At 39.8% G+C, this 13,582-nt stretch overlaps 1 protein-coding gene across 1 annotated transcript in view; it reads left to right on the forward strand.

Annotated features, from left to right (window-relative positions):
* Positions 1–117: 117 nt before the first annotated feature.
* Positions 118–13,582, forward strand: part of sytl4 (synaptotagmin-like 4) — a 68,106-nt gene continuing 54,641 nt past the window's right edge. The window contains exon 1 of the mRNA XM_069893344.1: positions 118–357. The gene's annotated coding sequence lies outside the window, so the exon portion shown is untranslated. The remainder of the gene's footprint in view (positions 358–13,582) is intronic.

Genomic DNA, 13,582 nt, shown 5'->3' on the forward strand with positions numbered 1-13,582 from the left:
CATTCTGATTCCTTATTCATGGTTCACACGTCCCCCTCCCCTTCTCCCTCCCTCGGCGACGAGGCTCGGGCGAGAGAAGACTGATCGGTTTAGTTCCATGACGCCGCCCTCTCCGGTCAGAGCGCAGGTCGGCGAATCAGATGGAGAAGGACAGCGGCTGTGCCGGCAGGACCAGTGGCTGATTGTGCGCGGAGTGGGCGTTGCGAAAGGATCGCGATTTGGAGCTGCTTTCGCCCCCAGGTGGAAGCTCGCCTTGTCCAACTTTCGGCTCAAAAGATTTGCTTCCGGAAGCAGAGGAAGAAAGTTCGAAATCCCAAAAAGATTTAGATGTTGGGAGAGAAGTTCCTGTATCTCTAAGTAAGTGGATTTTCAGGCGGCGGAGCGTGTAACCATTTCTCATAGTCGAGGTGAGAGGCCCTCCCAATGTAACCGGGGCTGTAATCACTCGTCGGGGCAGTGGCTGAGACAAGACAAGGTGGAATAATGGGAATCCGACAACTGGTGGGGTGGTCACTCTCCCCTGGGGTCGCCTGAGGTCCACACGGCCGGCCGTCACGTTTATTGTCCTGACCCAGTGTCGTGGTCTGAACTGTCCGAAGTGTGGACTCGTCGCTCTCGGGAATGCGAGGTTTAACAAATCACTGGAAATCAAAATCTCTTCAAATAGGTCCCTTTATTTTCTTGACAGCGAAAACGGCGAGGATTTTGCATTTTGTCACCGTTCTGACCTTCTTTAAAAGTGAAGAGTCCGAGCGGGCTGAAAGTTTTAAAGTTGTTCTTGCGCTCACCTGTGCAACATTGAAAACGCGCAAAAGGCGTGAAGTGTTGCCATTTTATAAGCGGGGATTCCTTTTGTAATGTTGAGAAAATACGGGAATTAACGTTGATTTTATGTATGGACAAGAGACGTATATAGTTGATATTCTAACGTCAGCCAAAATTATAGAAATTCCTGCATTTTTATGAAATTGTATCCTGTTGACGATGCGTCCAGTTGAACCACAAAGTGAGTGAAACACGAAGTCTGCAGACGCTGTGATTTTAGTAACTGTCGTTGGAGGTAAAGATCCCAAACGTTGGTTATGTGTACACTGCGAGGCCTGCTGAGTTCCTCCAGCATTTACTGTGCTTCTACTTCAACCACAAGTGAAGGCAATTAATGCTCAGTCAGTAAACACTTGAATTCAGTTCGTGTGAAAGTTTGAAAAGAATATGAAAAATATCAAAGGAAATCCAGAGCATTTTCAAAAGATGACATCCATCTTGAATTTTAAAGTTCTGGAAACAGAAAATTCATTTAGTATAAATGAAAGTGAATAATTTTTAATTGACTCCTCGATATTTTTTTTAACTTGCACTAAAGACGGTCAAGCCACTTTGGTTCTCCCTATCAAAACAAGTTTGCACTTTGACCTTCAGACTTAGAAATTGGATTAAAGTAGCCCAAATTATATTACTAATCCAGATTCACCAGAATAATAGAAATCAGGAAACACATTTGCTGGTAAAGGTGAAGTTTTTTTAAAAAAAAGTAAAGGTTCCATTATTGTCATATAATATTACATTTAGAATGTAATATAGATGAAATTCTTTAACTTTAATTTTACAGAAATGAAGCTCTAGCGAGGAATGAACCTGTGACCCTTAAGATCAGTGCTCTAACCACTGAGCTATCGGACTCTGTGAACCAAACACGAATATTTCAATACATTTCCTATGTGTGTGTGATGTCAGGTTAATATTGTGCTGCATAAAATATGTATTAATTGTCGTAACTTCATAGTTGCTCAAACAATTGTCCATTTGCCAACTTACTAATCTTTCTTGGCCTGCTCTCTTTAACCAACCACTTGAATCCATTTATTGACCAAATTTCTCTGTAAGGTGAGAAAAATAAACAACACCCAAGTTTCTTTTCATAGTTTAATGATCTCATTCCTGAAATTCTGATGAATATTCACCACACCCTTTCAAAATCTTGAAACCCAAATATGGCTTAACCAATATCTTCACATGTTCTATAATGCCTCTGTACTGACAATAACCACACCAGCAGTGCGAGTATAGGACAGCTTTCATAAACTAACATGTACTCTAAGAGGTCTTGTCTCTCTGCAAGACAACCCTGGAAGGCTAGACTGTAGCTCTGGACTGCTTTATAGACAAGGTCACCAGGATGACCCCTGGTGACCTAGTGGTGTAATTACAGATCACCACAACCTCCTTGCTTTTAATTTCAACATGTGAAGAATAAAATTATTTTTTATGTCTTTGAGGCCTCTTGTACCTGGAGTCTCAATTTTGAACTTTTTTTTAACCTCATAGATACTTTACTCCTCTGCTTTGGCCACCTTCTCATTTATTATAAACAACACTGTAACCTCTGCTGAGGTGACCCTTCCTCTACAATGATTGAACGAGAGGACAAATGATATCTGCCAGTGCCTCTGGCGCAACTTCCTGAATGGAGTTGACTGCAAAAATATAATAGGAAATTGTATCCCTCCAACAGAGAACCAAAACTGGTGTCAAGTTTAAGGAAAATATTTTATAATCAGATATTGCAATTAATGCTAATCTCTTTACTTTTATTTCATGGAATTTGAAGTTCAGCCCATTCTACTAACTTGAACCATGAACAAGCTTCCTACCTTTCTGTTTCTACCATCTTTCTACCTTGATGAAGGGCTCAAGCCCAAAATATTGGCTAATTATCTTGCGAGAGAAAGTACATTGACCTGCTGAGTTTCTCCAGAGGTGTTTTTACTTCAACCACTGTGCAGGCTTTTATGATTTTACTTTTGTATCATTCTACTGCCTCGTCCCTTGTTCTAACCTTAAATTACCTTTAACATTACAGTACCGAACCTCTCAATAAATCACTTCTGTTTGATCCTTCACTTGATTTGGCATCTGGTCTTGGTTTTCACCATTGTTTGTATCAGAAATTATTCCAATTTGTCAAATTTGCCAAAATCTTGTATCTTTTTTCTAGTTTACTAGGATATGAAGAAGACGTTTCTTTACATTCACCTTTCATAATTTTGAAAATCTCCATCGACAGAAACCAATACCAATGCATTACTCTTGTTTTCTGCATGCGTTTTAACTGCTTAACCTTTTACAAACAGTTTAGAACCTTTCTCTAAAATTTACAAGGCTTTATAATATCTCCTCACTGATGTTTGATTGACCTTGTGTTTAGGTTGACTGCCTCAATTAATAAATTATTGTAGTATAGAAATAATTGAAACAGTTTGGAATTCACCAAGTCAAGAAATATTTTGTGAAATTGTATTTTTTATTTAATTCCTCTGGTCACGTCATGGACCATCAGCGTCACAAAGAGTTCTTCAGTGAGTTCCCTTTTTCGGGTAATTTTCTGTGATATATGAGTAGCGTGGTTTAAAGTTACATTGGAATTGATCGTGCAAGTGTGTTGATTGCAATACAAAAAGATATCCAAACATTTATGGAATCTATGCAAGCAACATTAATCACAGCAATCCATATTGAACAGTGTAGTGTTTGCAAAGCTCTGTGATTCCCACCACCAGGGTGACCGTGTCTAAGTTAGGCCAAAATTCTAAACTATGGAGGTCCAGATTCATGTGGGTCAATGCAAGAATATAATAGAAAGTCCAAGTTTAGTCACTCTGAGGAATCATGACCTCAAATCATTTAAATTTGCAATTAAATTAGAATCTTTCACTCTTTTCAACCCAAAGTAAAACTAATAATGACAGTGCACTGAAATAAAATACTCTGGAAATAAAGGTTTTACAAAACTGGCTTGAACTCATTTGATTCATAAAGATTCTGGATTGCTGTGAATGAATAGATAATGCTGAAATTCATCTTAAAAACTGATTAAAGAATCTACATTAAGCTGCAATACACAAAGTTGTCTTAAAAGCAAGATGCTACTGGTACTTCTAAAATTGCGATGGAAGGCCAAAAATGTATTGAGTTGTAGTGAAAAGCAGCAAACTTTACTCTTGTGCTGTGTTTAAATCCTGCTGCACAATTGGTAAGTATATTCTTGAACCTGCAACATTAAACCGAGGCCCTTCTATTTTCGATGTGCATAAACAATCCTACATTAATTAGTGTTGAAGATACTCCCCGGTATTCTGACCAATAGAGGTGTTTACTGTCCTGCATGTTAATGGATCAGTATTGCTTCACTAAATAGCAGTGAATTTCAAAATTATTTCTTCGGCAATCTACCACTTCAGAATTAAAAGCACAATGCTGGAGACACTGAGCAGGTCATACTGTACTTTATATAGCAAAGATAAAGATACATAACTGGCATTTCGGGCTTGAGCCCTTAAGCACAAAACATTTATTATGTACCTTTATCTTTGCTATTATAAAGTGTGCTGTTTGACCTGCTGAGCTGCTTCATCATTGTGTTTTTATGTCAGCCACAGTGTCTGCAGATTTTCATGTTTTACTTTGTACCACTTCGGAATGTTGAGTTCACAGAGTGAGCTGTTTCACAAAGGCAAATTTGCATTTTCTTTCTATTTGTCAGTGAGGCAGTAACTGGAGAGTACAAATGTCAGAAAAAATAGCTGAGGGGAATGTAATGATGGTGATAGTTGCAATGCCTCAAGGATTATAGCTCCTGTTTGATTATACTTGGCTGCCAGCACGGGCTGACACAGAGCAAGAGACAGTTTGTTAGATCTGTAATAGAGGCTTGCATCATGTGGTGCTGTTTACATCATCTTTAAAGTAAAGAAACTTCTCCTTCATCCATGTGTTGTGTAAGAATTCACATACAAATACAAAATGAAAAATGGAAATTTATTTTTGCACACAAGAGATAAAAATGCAGTTTTTCCAGAAACTATTGTTAAGAATTTTCCATCAGTATTGCAAAAGGGAATATTTGCAGGAAAACTAATATCTTACGATATAGAAATTAAACAGAGGATTAGGATAAAATTAATTGAATAGGTGAAGTGTAATGGTGTGGAGTGAAGACTTATGCCTGTGGTGTAATGTTCTGATTCTATTCAGATGTTCCTGCTACATTATCATTTGTCAAGAAGAACTTTGAATCATTGATACTTGTTTGAACCATACCATTATATTAATCTGTTCCAGGTCTTTAAGTAGCTGTATTTCCAACATGTTGTAAAATGTTGTTGAAGGAATCCTATTCAGGCAGTTTATAAACTTCACCCAAAACTTAAAATTGTGAGATTTTTAAAAAAGTCACCAGACCTGTTATCTCAGTTTATTTCATTGCATCGTTATTTCATTGGTGTTTCCCTCTTTAAAGATGTCAGTTGTTGTGAGGCTAAATTTAATAAGCAGGCTGAAGTTAAGGCCTTGAACTAATTACTGAAGGATAAGGATTCAGCTGAGAGGAAATAAAGTTTGTTTGTGACATGCATCAAAAGTGTAATAGAGGTTGTTTTGCAAAAATTGAAGTTGCAGAGAGAGTTCGATTGGTATAGAGCAAAGACAACGCAAGTTTACTATTTTGAGTTATGTTCAGCAGGAAAAACAGTAATTGAATCTGGGGACTTAAGTCTCCAATGTTGCTTCTGGAACTCCAGGAACCTCCATCTCTATTCAGTTTTTGCGTCCAAGGGCCCTGACTCCTGTTAATTTAAGGAACATCAGTTTCTAATGTCTTTTTTCCTTTGTAAAGCTCACGGGGCATGAACCCTTAACACTCATCGTTTCTATATTCTTTGCTATTCCGTAATCCACAGATCTGCTGTCTCTCACACTGGATCTAAATTACAAAGACTCCAACCAGCATTACTAAACCCATAACATCTCTACTTCCCACTGAAATCCAGAATCCATCCTAACTAAGGGATGTATCGAGTCATAGAGCTCAGTACGTTCCAGAGATAATGGTAAACTTTGCTCAGTGCAGCTGCAGAATGGAAGGTGACTGTGCAGACATTTGCAACAGCACCCCTAGCCAATTGAGAAATAATAATGATGGTTCTTAATAAAAGGAACATATTAAACAAAAGGCTCTTGGTAGATTTCGACGTACAGATTTATTGTCAGAGTACATACGTGATATCACATACAATCCTGAGATTCTTTTTCTCGTGGGCCAGACAGAATTTCTACTTATCGGTAGTGCAGAATAATTATACTCAAGAAAAGATGCATACACAAAAGAGAGAAATGTAAACAAAGAAAGAAATGAAAACCAACTGCAATACAAAAGAAAAAAATAAATATTCAGTAAGAAAACTAAGAGTCCTTAAATGAGATTCTGGTTGAGTTGGTTGTTTATGAGCCTGATAGTGAGGGGGTAGCAACTATTCCTGAACGTGGTGGTACGAGTCTTATAGCGAGAACAGAGTGTATGTGTGGATCCTCCTTGATTGCTGCTGCACTCTGATGACAATGACCCTTGTAGATTTTCTCGATGATGGGGAGAGTTTTGCCTGTCTTTTGTTCAGAGGTATTAGTGCTCCATGATACAGCTGGTTGGCACTTTTTTCACTACATATCTGTTACAAGGTTGCCACGGTTTCCAAAGTCATACAAATCTCTGCAAACTCCTGAGGAAGTAAAGGCACTGACATGTTTTCTTCATGATGATATTGGTGTGTTGGGTCCAGGAAAGACCCTCCAAGATAAATTTGCCTACCCTCTCCACCTCTAATTTTCTTCAATAATCACTTGATTGTACACCTCTGAGTTTTCCTTCCTAAAGTCAACAATCAGCATCTTAGTTTTGGTGACATTGAGTGCAAAGCTGTTGTTATTACACCATTCAACCATCAAACAGCTAAATCCCAACAAAGCTCTAGGGCCTGATGGTATTGCAGCTGAGATCTACCACTGACATCCTGCCTGCGCCAGCTGTTCACAAAGTTGTGGGTAAATGCAGAACTACCACAAATCTTCAAAGAGACATCAGTCATGACCATCTATAAGAACAAGGGAGACGAGAGATTGCAACGATTATCGTGGCTTCTCTCTTCTGTCAGTTGCAGGAAAATGCCTCGCAAAGATCATCCTTGGACGTTTACTGTGCATCATCAATAACAACATCCTTTCAGAAAGCCAGCATAGTTTTCAAATAGGCCATAGTACAGTGGATATGATCTTCTCACTGAGGTAGCTCCAAGACAAATGTGTTGAGCAGCAGAAAAGTCTCTATGTCTCATTTGTTGATCTGTTGGTAGAGAGGATCTGTGGAAGCTCTTACCAAAATTCAGTAGACCCCCACGCCTAACTAACACCATCCGTCAGTTCCACGAAGGTATGGAAGGCCGCATCATTATGATTGGTGAGTTGTCAGACCCACTTCCCATCAACAATGGCGTAAAACAGAGTTGTGTTTTGACTTCTACTCTGTTTGGATTATTCTTCACTGCTGTTCTTCAGGATGCCACGTCATATCTGAAATTAAGGGACTTCCTACGAATGAGGACTGATGGCGGGCTCCTCAACCTCGCAAGACTGAGAGCAAAATCAAAAGTCAAGGACATTATGGTGCACGAGCTACAGTTTGCTGATGACTGTGCACTGGTTGCCCACTCTCTCGAAGACTTAAAGGAGATTGTCTGTTGTTTTGCCAGTGCTGCTAAGGGCTATGGATTGACAATCACCTTGAAAAAGACAGATTTTGTACCAACCGGCCCCCGGCTCAAGCTATGAAGAACCAACTGTTCTCCTTGATGACACTCATTTTAATGTTGCCAACAAGTTTTGCTACCTGGTCAGCACAATAACATCCTCAGCTTCTCTAGATGTAGAGATTGAGTCAAGAACCAGAAAGGCTTGCTTTGCTTTTTGTCAGTTAAAAGATCGGGGTTGGCCATCAAGTGCAAGGTGTACAGGCCTGTTGTCATATCAGCCTTGCGATATGGATGTGAGATGTAGTTTCCATATCAGATTCACTTTCGTCAGCTTGACAAACTGCAGCAGGTCTTGGTTGTGCCCACAGGAGGTGCTACTCTTGTGCCCAAACCTCCTCCCTCACCTCGGTCCGGGGCCCCAAACAGGCCTTTCAAATGAATCAACACTTGTGTATCTGCAGGACTAAGTTACTGCATCGGGTGCTCCCTTTGTGGCCTTCTCACAAATTGGGAGATCGCTTCGCTGAGCACCTTCGTTCTGTCCATACCAGTAACAGAGACCTCCCAGTAGTCAATCACTTCAGTTCTGGGCACTTTCCAACCGGATGGTATTAACTTCAACTTTTCCGGTTTCTGCTAATCTGCTCTCCTCTTCCCCTTTCCAGTTCTCCTCCCTCCCTTCCCCATCCATCCACCCCTTGATCTCTGCTGTCCCCTCCCTCCCTTCTCCACCTATCACCTCCTGCCTTGCAATCTCCCCTATTCCCCCCCCCCTTTGTTTGGATGCCTGCCGACATTTTCCCATTCCTTGATGAAGGCCTCAAGCCTGAAATGCTGGATATGTATTTTTACCTTTGCTATATAAAGGATACTGCTCAACCTGCTGGGTTTTTCCAGCATTGTGTTTTTACTTCAACCATAGTGTCTGCAGATTTTCGTATTTTGCTCCTTTTTATGCAACCCATTACTGTGGATTTGTGGGCAAATTTTTAGATGTTGTTGTTGTCATACCTAGCCACGCCATTATAGGTGTAAAATTAGTAGAACAGGGGTTAAGAACACAGCCCTGTGGTGGACCAGTACTGATGGAGATTGTGGAGGAGATGTTCTTACCAATCCTCACTGATTGGGGTCTGGAGGTGAGGAAATCCAGGATCCAATTACATAGTGGGGTGTTGTCTATGTATGGACTGTATATGTATGTGGAAATTCAGTAACATAATTTGAGAAATGAGACTGACCCTGTAGGTAAGCTTTTACATTTTGCAGATGTACCAGGATAGATGAAGTCAGGGTATGCGGTAAATTTGGATTGACAAAAGGCATATAAATAAGGCGCCACAAAAAAGTTCAAGTCCAATGTAATAGCTGACAGGGTTAAGCTAATATATTGGCACAGGTGGAGGGCTAGTTAATAGACAGAAATCTAAAGATCAGGAATGAATTGGTTATTTTCTAGTTGGCTAGTGGCAGATGGTATGCCTGGGGGCCAGTGTTTATAATTTATATTAATGGTGTAAATAAAGGGAGCAGCAGTAAAGTATCTAAGTTCACTGATGATGCAAAGATCTGGAGGAGGACACAGAGTTTGCAATTGGCAGGTTAAATGTTTTGGGCAATGAGGGTAGTGAGGAGAAATATAAGGCTATCCCTTTTGGCAGAAAGAGTAAAAGTGGAGAGTACAATTTAAATTCAGAAAGATGATGCAAAATGCCCAAGATGCCGGTGCCTGTGCGGATGAGGGGGCTGCGGGAGTACTGGAGGCGCATCCATGGACACTTGGGGGACTTTGTTTTGCTTCTCTTCCTCTGACTGTAAAAGGCGCTTCAGGCATTTTCTGCCAATGGCGAATCTGTCTGACTTACAACAGACAAAAACAAATTTTGTGTAATATTGCACTCTTTATCATATGGCAATAAATTGAATCTTGATTCTATGTCTGGTGTTCACAGAGATTTATATGTTCTCAAACAAGTAAACTAAAGTTATCACATAGGTGTGAATGGCCTTTATTGCAACTGGAGCAAGTACAAAAATATGGAAGTTTTGATGCAGTTATAGAGGACTTTGTTGAGACCATACCTTGGATCCTGCTTGTAGATATGGTCTCCTTATTTAAGGAAGGATAGACTTGGTAGAGAGAGAGAGATTGGATTGGGAAAGTTCACAAAGTTGACTTCTAGCACAAAACAAATAACCCTGATAGATTGACATTCGTCCGAGTTCCAAGATGAAAACAAATGTAAACAATTTGAAATAGGCCAGCTCTTTCAGGCAGAGCCTGCCAAATGGAATTGAAGAAGTGGAAATAAAGATTGGTTTGAGACCTGCCTATCGTTAAAGTAAGAGGCACATTTGCATGTTGTGTAATTTAATTCCAAATGTAAATTTTAATATTTTATATAGATACATGTGTAAATAAATATATGAATGTGTATTACATAATAGTATGTGTTTATGAAGTCATAATTGGGTTGTCTTATTTTGTAACTCCTCAGTCTATGTGGCGTAAAGTTTGTGGTGTAGGAGCGTTACTCAATTAAGTTGGAATTGTCGATGAACTGTAAGGGGTGGGGTGGCCTATCTGATCTTTTCATATAGGCTAGTTTTTGTTAGGTAGAACCGGTTGTACCTCATTAATGCAACTCCTTTTAGCTTCTGTTGAAAAGGCAACAATGTGGCTTGATTCTGGTCCATCTTGTATTTCTGTTTTTAATGTTTTCTCTTTGGATCTTCTATTTATTTATTTTGACTGTCATCAATTTAATACTGATTTTTTTTTTCAGCAGTTTTACGGCAATGTTGCCCTCTTTTTTTTTCTTTGGCTTGGCTTCGCGGACGAAGATTTATGGAGGGGGTAAATGTCTACGTCAGCTGCAGGCTCGTTTGTGGCTGACAAGTCCGATGCGGGACAGGCAGACACGGTTGCAGCGGTTGCAGGGGAAAATTGATTGGTTGGGGTTGGGTGTTGGGTTTTTCCTCCTTTGCCTTTTGCCCTAGGTTAAGGTTAACACAATTCTTCAGTTTTTAAATGACAGCATCATCTTTGAAGTAAGTACTTTTGATGCTGTTTTCTCACTCCATTCAAATATCTAACTTTTTCATCAGTTCCTCAATTTTAACTCTTTCCCTCCTACCTCATGAGGATAAGCAATCTGAGGAAGCCTGTTTCTACCTTCCCACTTGTTCTTATTGCTTGAGGAACCTAAATACAAACTACATTTGTAAAAATTATGTTGTGAACATCATCAATAAAGAAATGTAATCAATAGCAATGTAAGCCAAATAACTGAAGGAACTGGGGCTGGGTGGACCAGGGAGAGGTGTAGAGTGATGGACAGACAGAAGATTGGCATATGCCATACAAAGGTAGAGAGAGGCAAGAAAAGCCAGGGATCAGGTGGAGTAAAATGAGTCGTACTGAGTGGAGATTGTAGCCCAACAAGGGTAAGGATTTATAAAAAACCTTTCCTAAATTGCAATATTTCAAAATTTGAATATCAGACCTCTTTAACCAGTCTGAAAAATCTGACTTGGTCCTGATTCCAGGAAATCTGGCTTCCATCTTACTTGTTCTTGGGATTGGGGATGTTGACTGCTGTTTATGGCCAGTCTTCTATATATTCGTCCCAGGTTACAATCTAGTCATGTCCTGGGAAAAGAGAATGAACCACAGGGCAGTAAGGCATGTGTATTGAAAATAAAATTGCCTATGGTTACTAACTTAAACCATTGCTCAAATATGATATGATTTAAATGTTTTTAAAATTGTATTGATATAAATTTGGTTCCCCAAGAAACAAATATGCCTCCTGACCATCGCAAATGACCACAATTAATAAAAGTAAATAAGTTTATTTGTCTCTCTCATCCTCTGCTCAGCTCCAGGTTTTCTTTAGGTTAAAGATTGGTGAAGAGTTTGCATGTAGTGACATCTCCATGCCTTTGTCTTTCTAACAGGTATGGGTTGTTCTCTGGGAGGTGCTATTTAGAAAAAAAATAGGCAAGTTGTCATAGGGCATGTTGTGGTGATCGTGGAAAGGGTGTGTTTAATGGCCAAACACCATTCTCAACAGATGTGACGGGAGTGCAGAGCCTTGATCTGACCGGTTATTGGTGGGATTTTTCAACTCTGGAGTGATGCTATTTGAGCCAACCTTGCTGATGGAAAATGAAGACCCCATCCTAGAGTACACTCAGCACCCTTGCTACTCCGAGTTCTTCTTCCAAATATTACTCAACGTGGAGGAACGATAATGATTAATATTGGAGGTGGATAATTGTAAGGTTTCCTCACCTTTTGGTGCTGCAATCCTATGGTATGCGTTCCTGACTTGGCACTGAGCATTCTTAATCCACATCTACTCAACTACGTACCACTGAAGGAATACTGGAGACTATAAATGCAGGAATCTGAAGTTAAACACAATATGCTGGAACAATTTGTTGGGATGAACAGCATCAGTAGGAGAAAAAGGATGGTCACTCTAAAGCGAGATGGGTTTTGGCCTCACACATGGATCATATTTTATTTCCCCCCCCCCCCCCCCCCACTGTGGTCCTCTGAATTGACCTGCTGAGTTCCTCTTGCAAATTTGGTTTAGTTCTGTACCACCCTGTCGGAAATTAAGGTTCTAGCTTCCCAGTAGAACAGAACATACCTGGGGATGGAGAAGTTTGGAACATTAGCTAAAGGGTATGATTTTTTTTTGTATGACAGTGGTGAACTGGCCTCTGGAAGAGTTGTTCCAAATTTGGGCTCAAGTCCCCAGATGTTCCTTGCCCAACTTTCATCACAGAACTTTTCCAAATGTCGAGGTTGAACTGCAGATTTCATTTATTCCATGTCCACAAATGAATTAATCCACATCTAATGGGATTTATGCCCACACCCACTTTCTATTAATCAAATGTGGTATATTTCAAAGCTATACATTATGACAGTATGAATAGTTTGGATACGATAAAAGAATACTGAGAATCACTAAAAATAATAGAACTCGTAACTTCAAATTTTTTTAACAATGGCCAGAATATTTACATTTGAAATAAGTGTCTCGTGTCCATTTTATTTGTGTCAGTGATATAACGTGAGCATTATAATGCCGACAGAAATATTTGGAAACATGACATTTTACCAGCACTTACAGTGTTGATTTAGTGCAATGAATACACACAATGCTGTGAGTTTAACAGTTCCTTCCTGCTTTAAAGCATATACAGTGTGTGAATAAGTTAATAGCAGCCTGTTGGCTGCTGAAGGACAAGTAACGTTTTGCACAAGAAATATGAAGCCTCTTCACATCAAAAGAAGGAAATATAACAGATGATCGTAAAGCCTTTGATTCACTTCATGCTTTTTTTTGTCATAGTTATTGATTTCTGTGAGTTATTCAGATGATGAAATTTCATCAGGAATGTAGCTCTGATCTATTGGCTTTGCTTAAACTGCTATATTTTAAACTATTTTTCCTATCTTGAGCATTGTGGGCCGTCTTATTCGCTTTACCTTTCAAAGGTAAATGCCATGGAGGGATTATAGTACTCAATTCACTCAAGTGTTTCTGAACACAGTTGCCATAGTGTTTAGCTGTGAGGTGTTTGTACATTCTCTCCGTGCCTGTGTAGGTTTTCTCTGGGGGCTCCAGTTTCCTCCATCATTCAAAATGTACCGGGGTTGAAGGTTAATGGGCTGTAAATTGGATGGCACAGACTTGTGGGCGGTATGTTTAAATTTAAAGCTCTGCAGCACTAGCGACCGGATTTGAATCCTGCTCTGTAAGGAGTTTGTACGTTCTACCTATATATCGTGGGTTTCCTTCGGGTCCTCTGGTTTCCTCCCACCCTTCAAAACATATCACTTCAGTTCAGCATTTGGCACAATCATCTCACAGTACCTGATAAGGAAGTTGAACTGTCTGGGTCTAAACACAATTGGATTCTCGACTTGCTGTTAGGGAGACATCAGGCAGTCCGGATCAGTAATAGCACTCCAAGACCATCGC

This window comes from Narcine bancroftii, chromosome 8 (genome assembly GCF_036971445.1).
Source record: "Narcine bancroftii isolate sNarBan1 chromosome 8, sNarBan1.hap1, whole genome shotgun sequence".
Lineage (NCBI taxonomy): Eukaryota > Metazoa > Chordata > Chondrichthyes > Torpediniformes > Narcinidae > Narcine > Narcine bancroftii.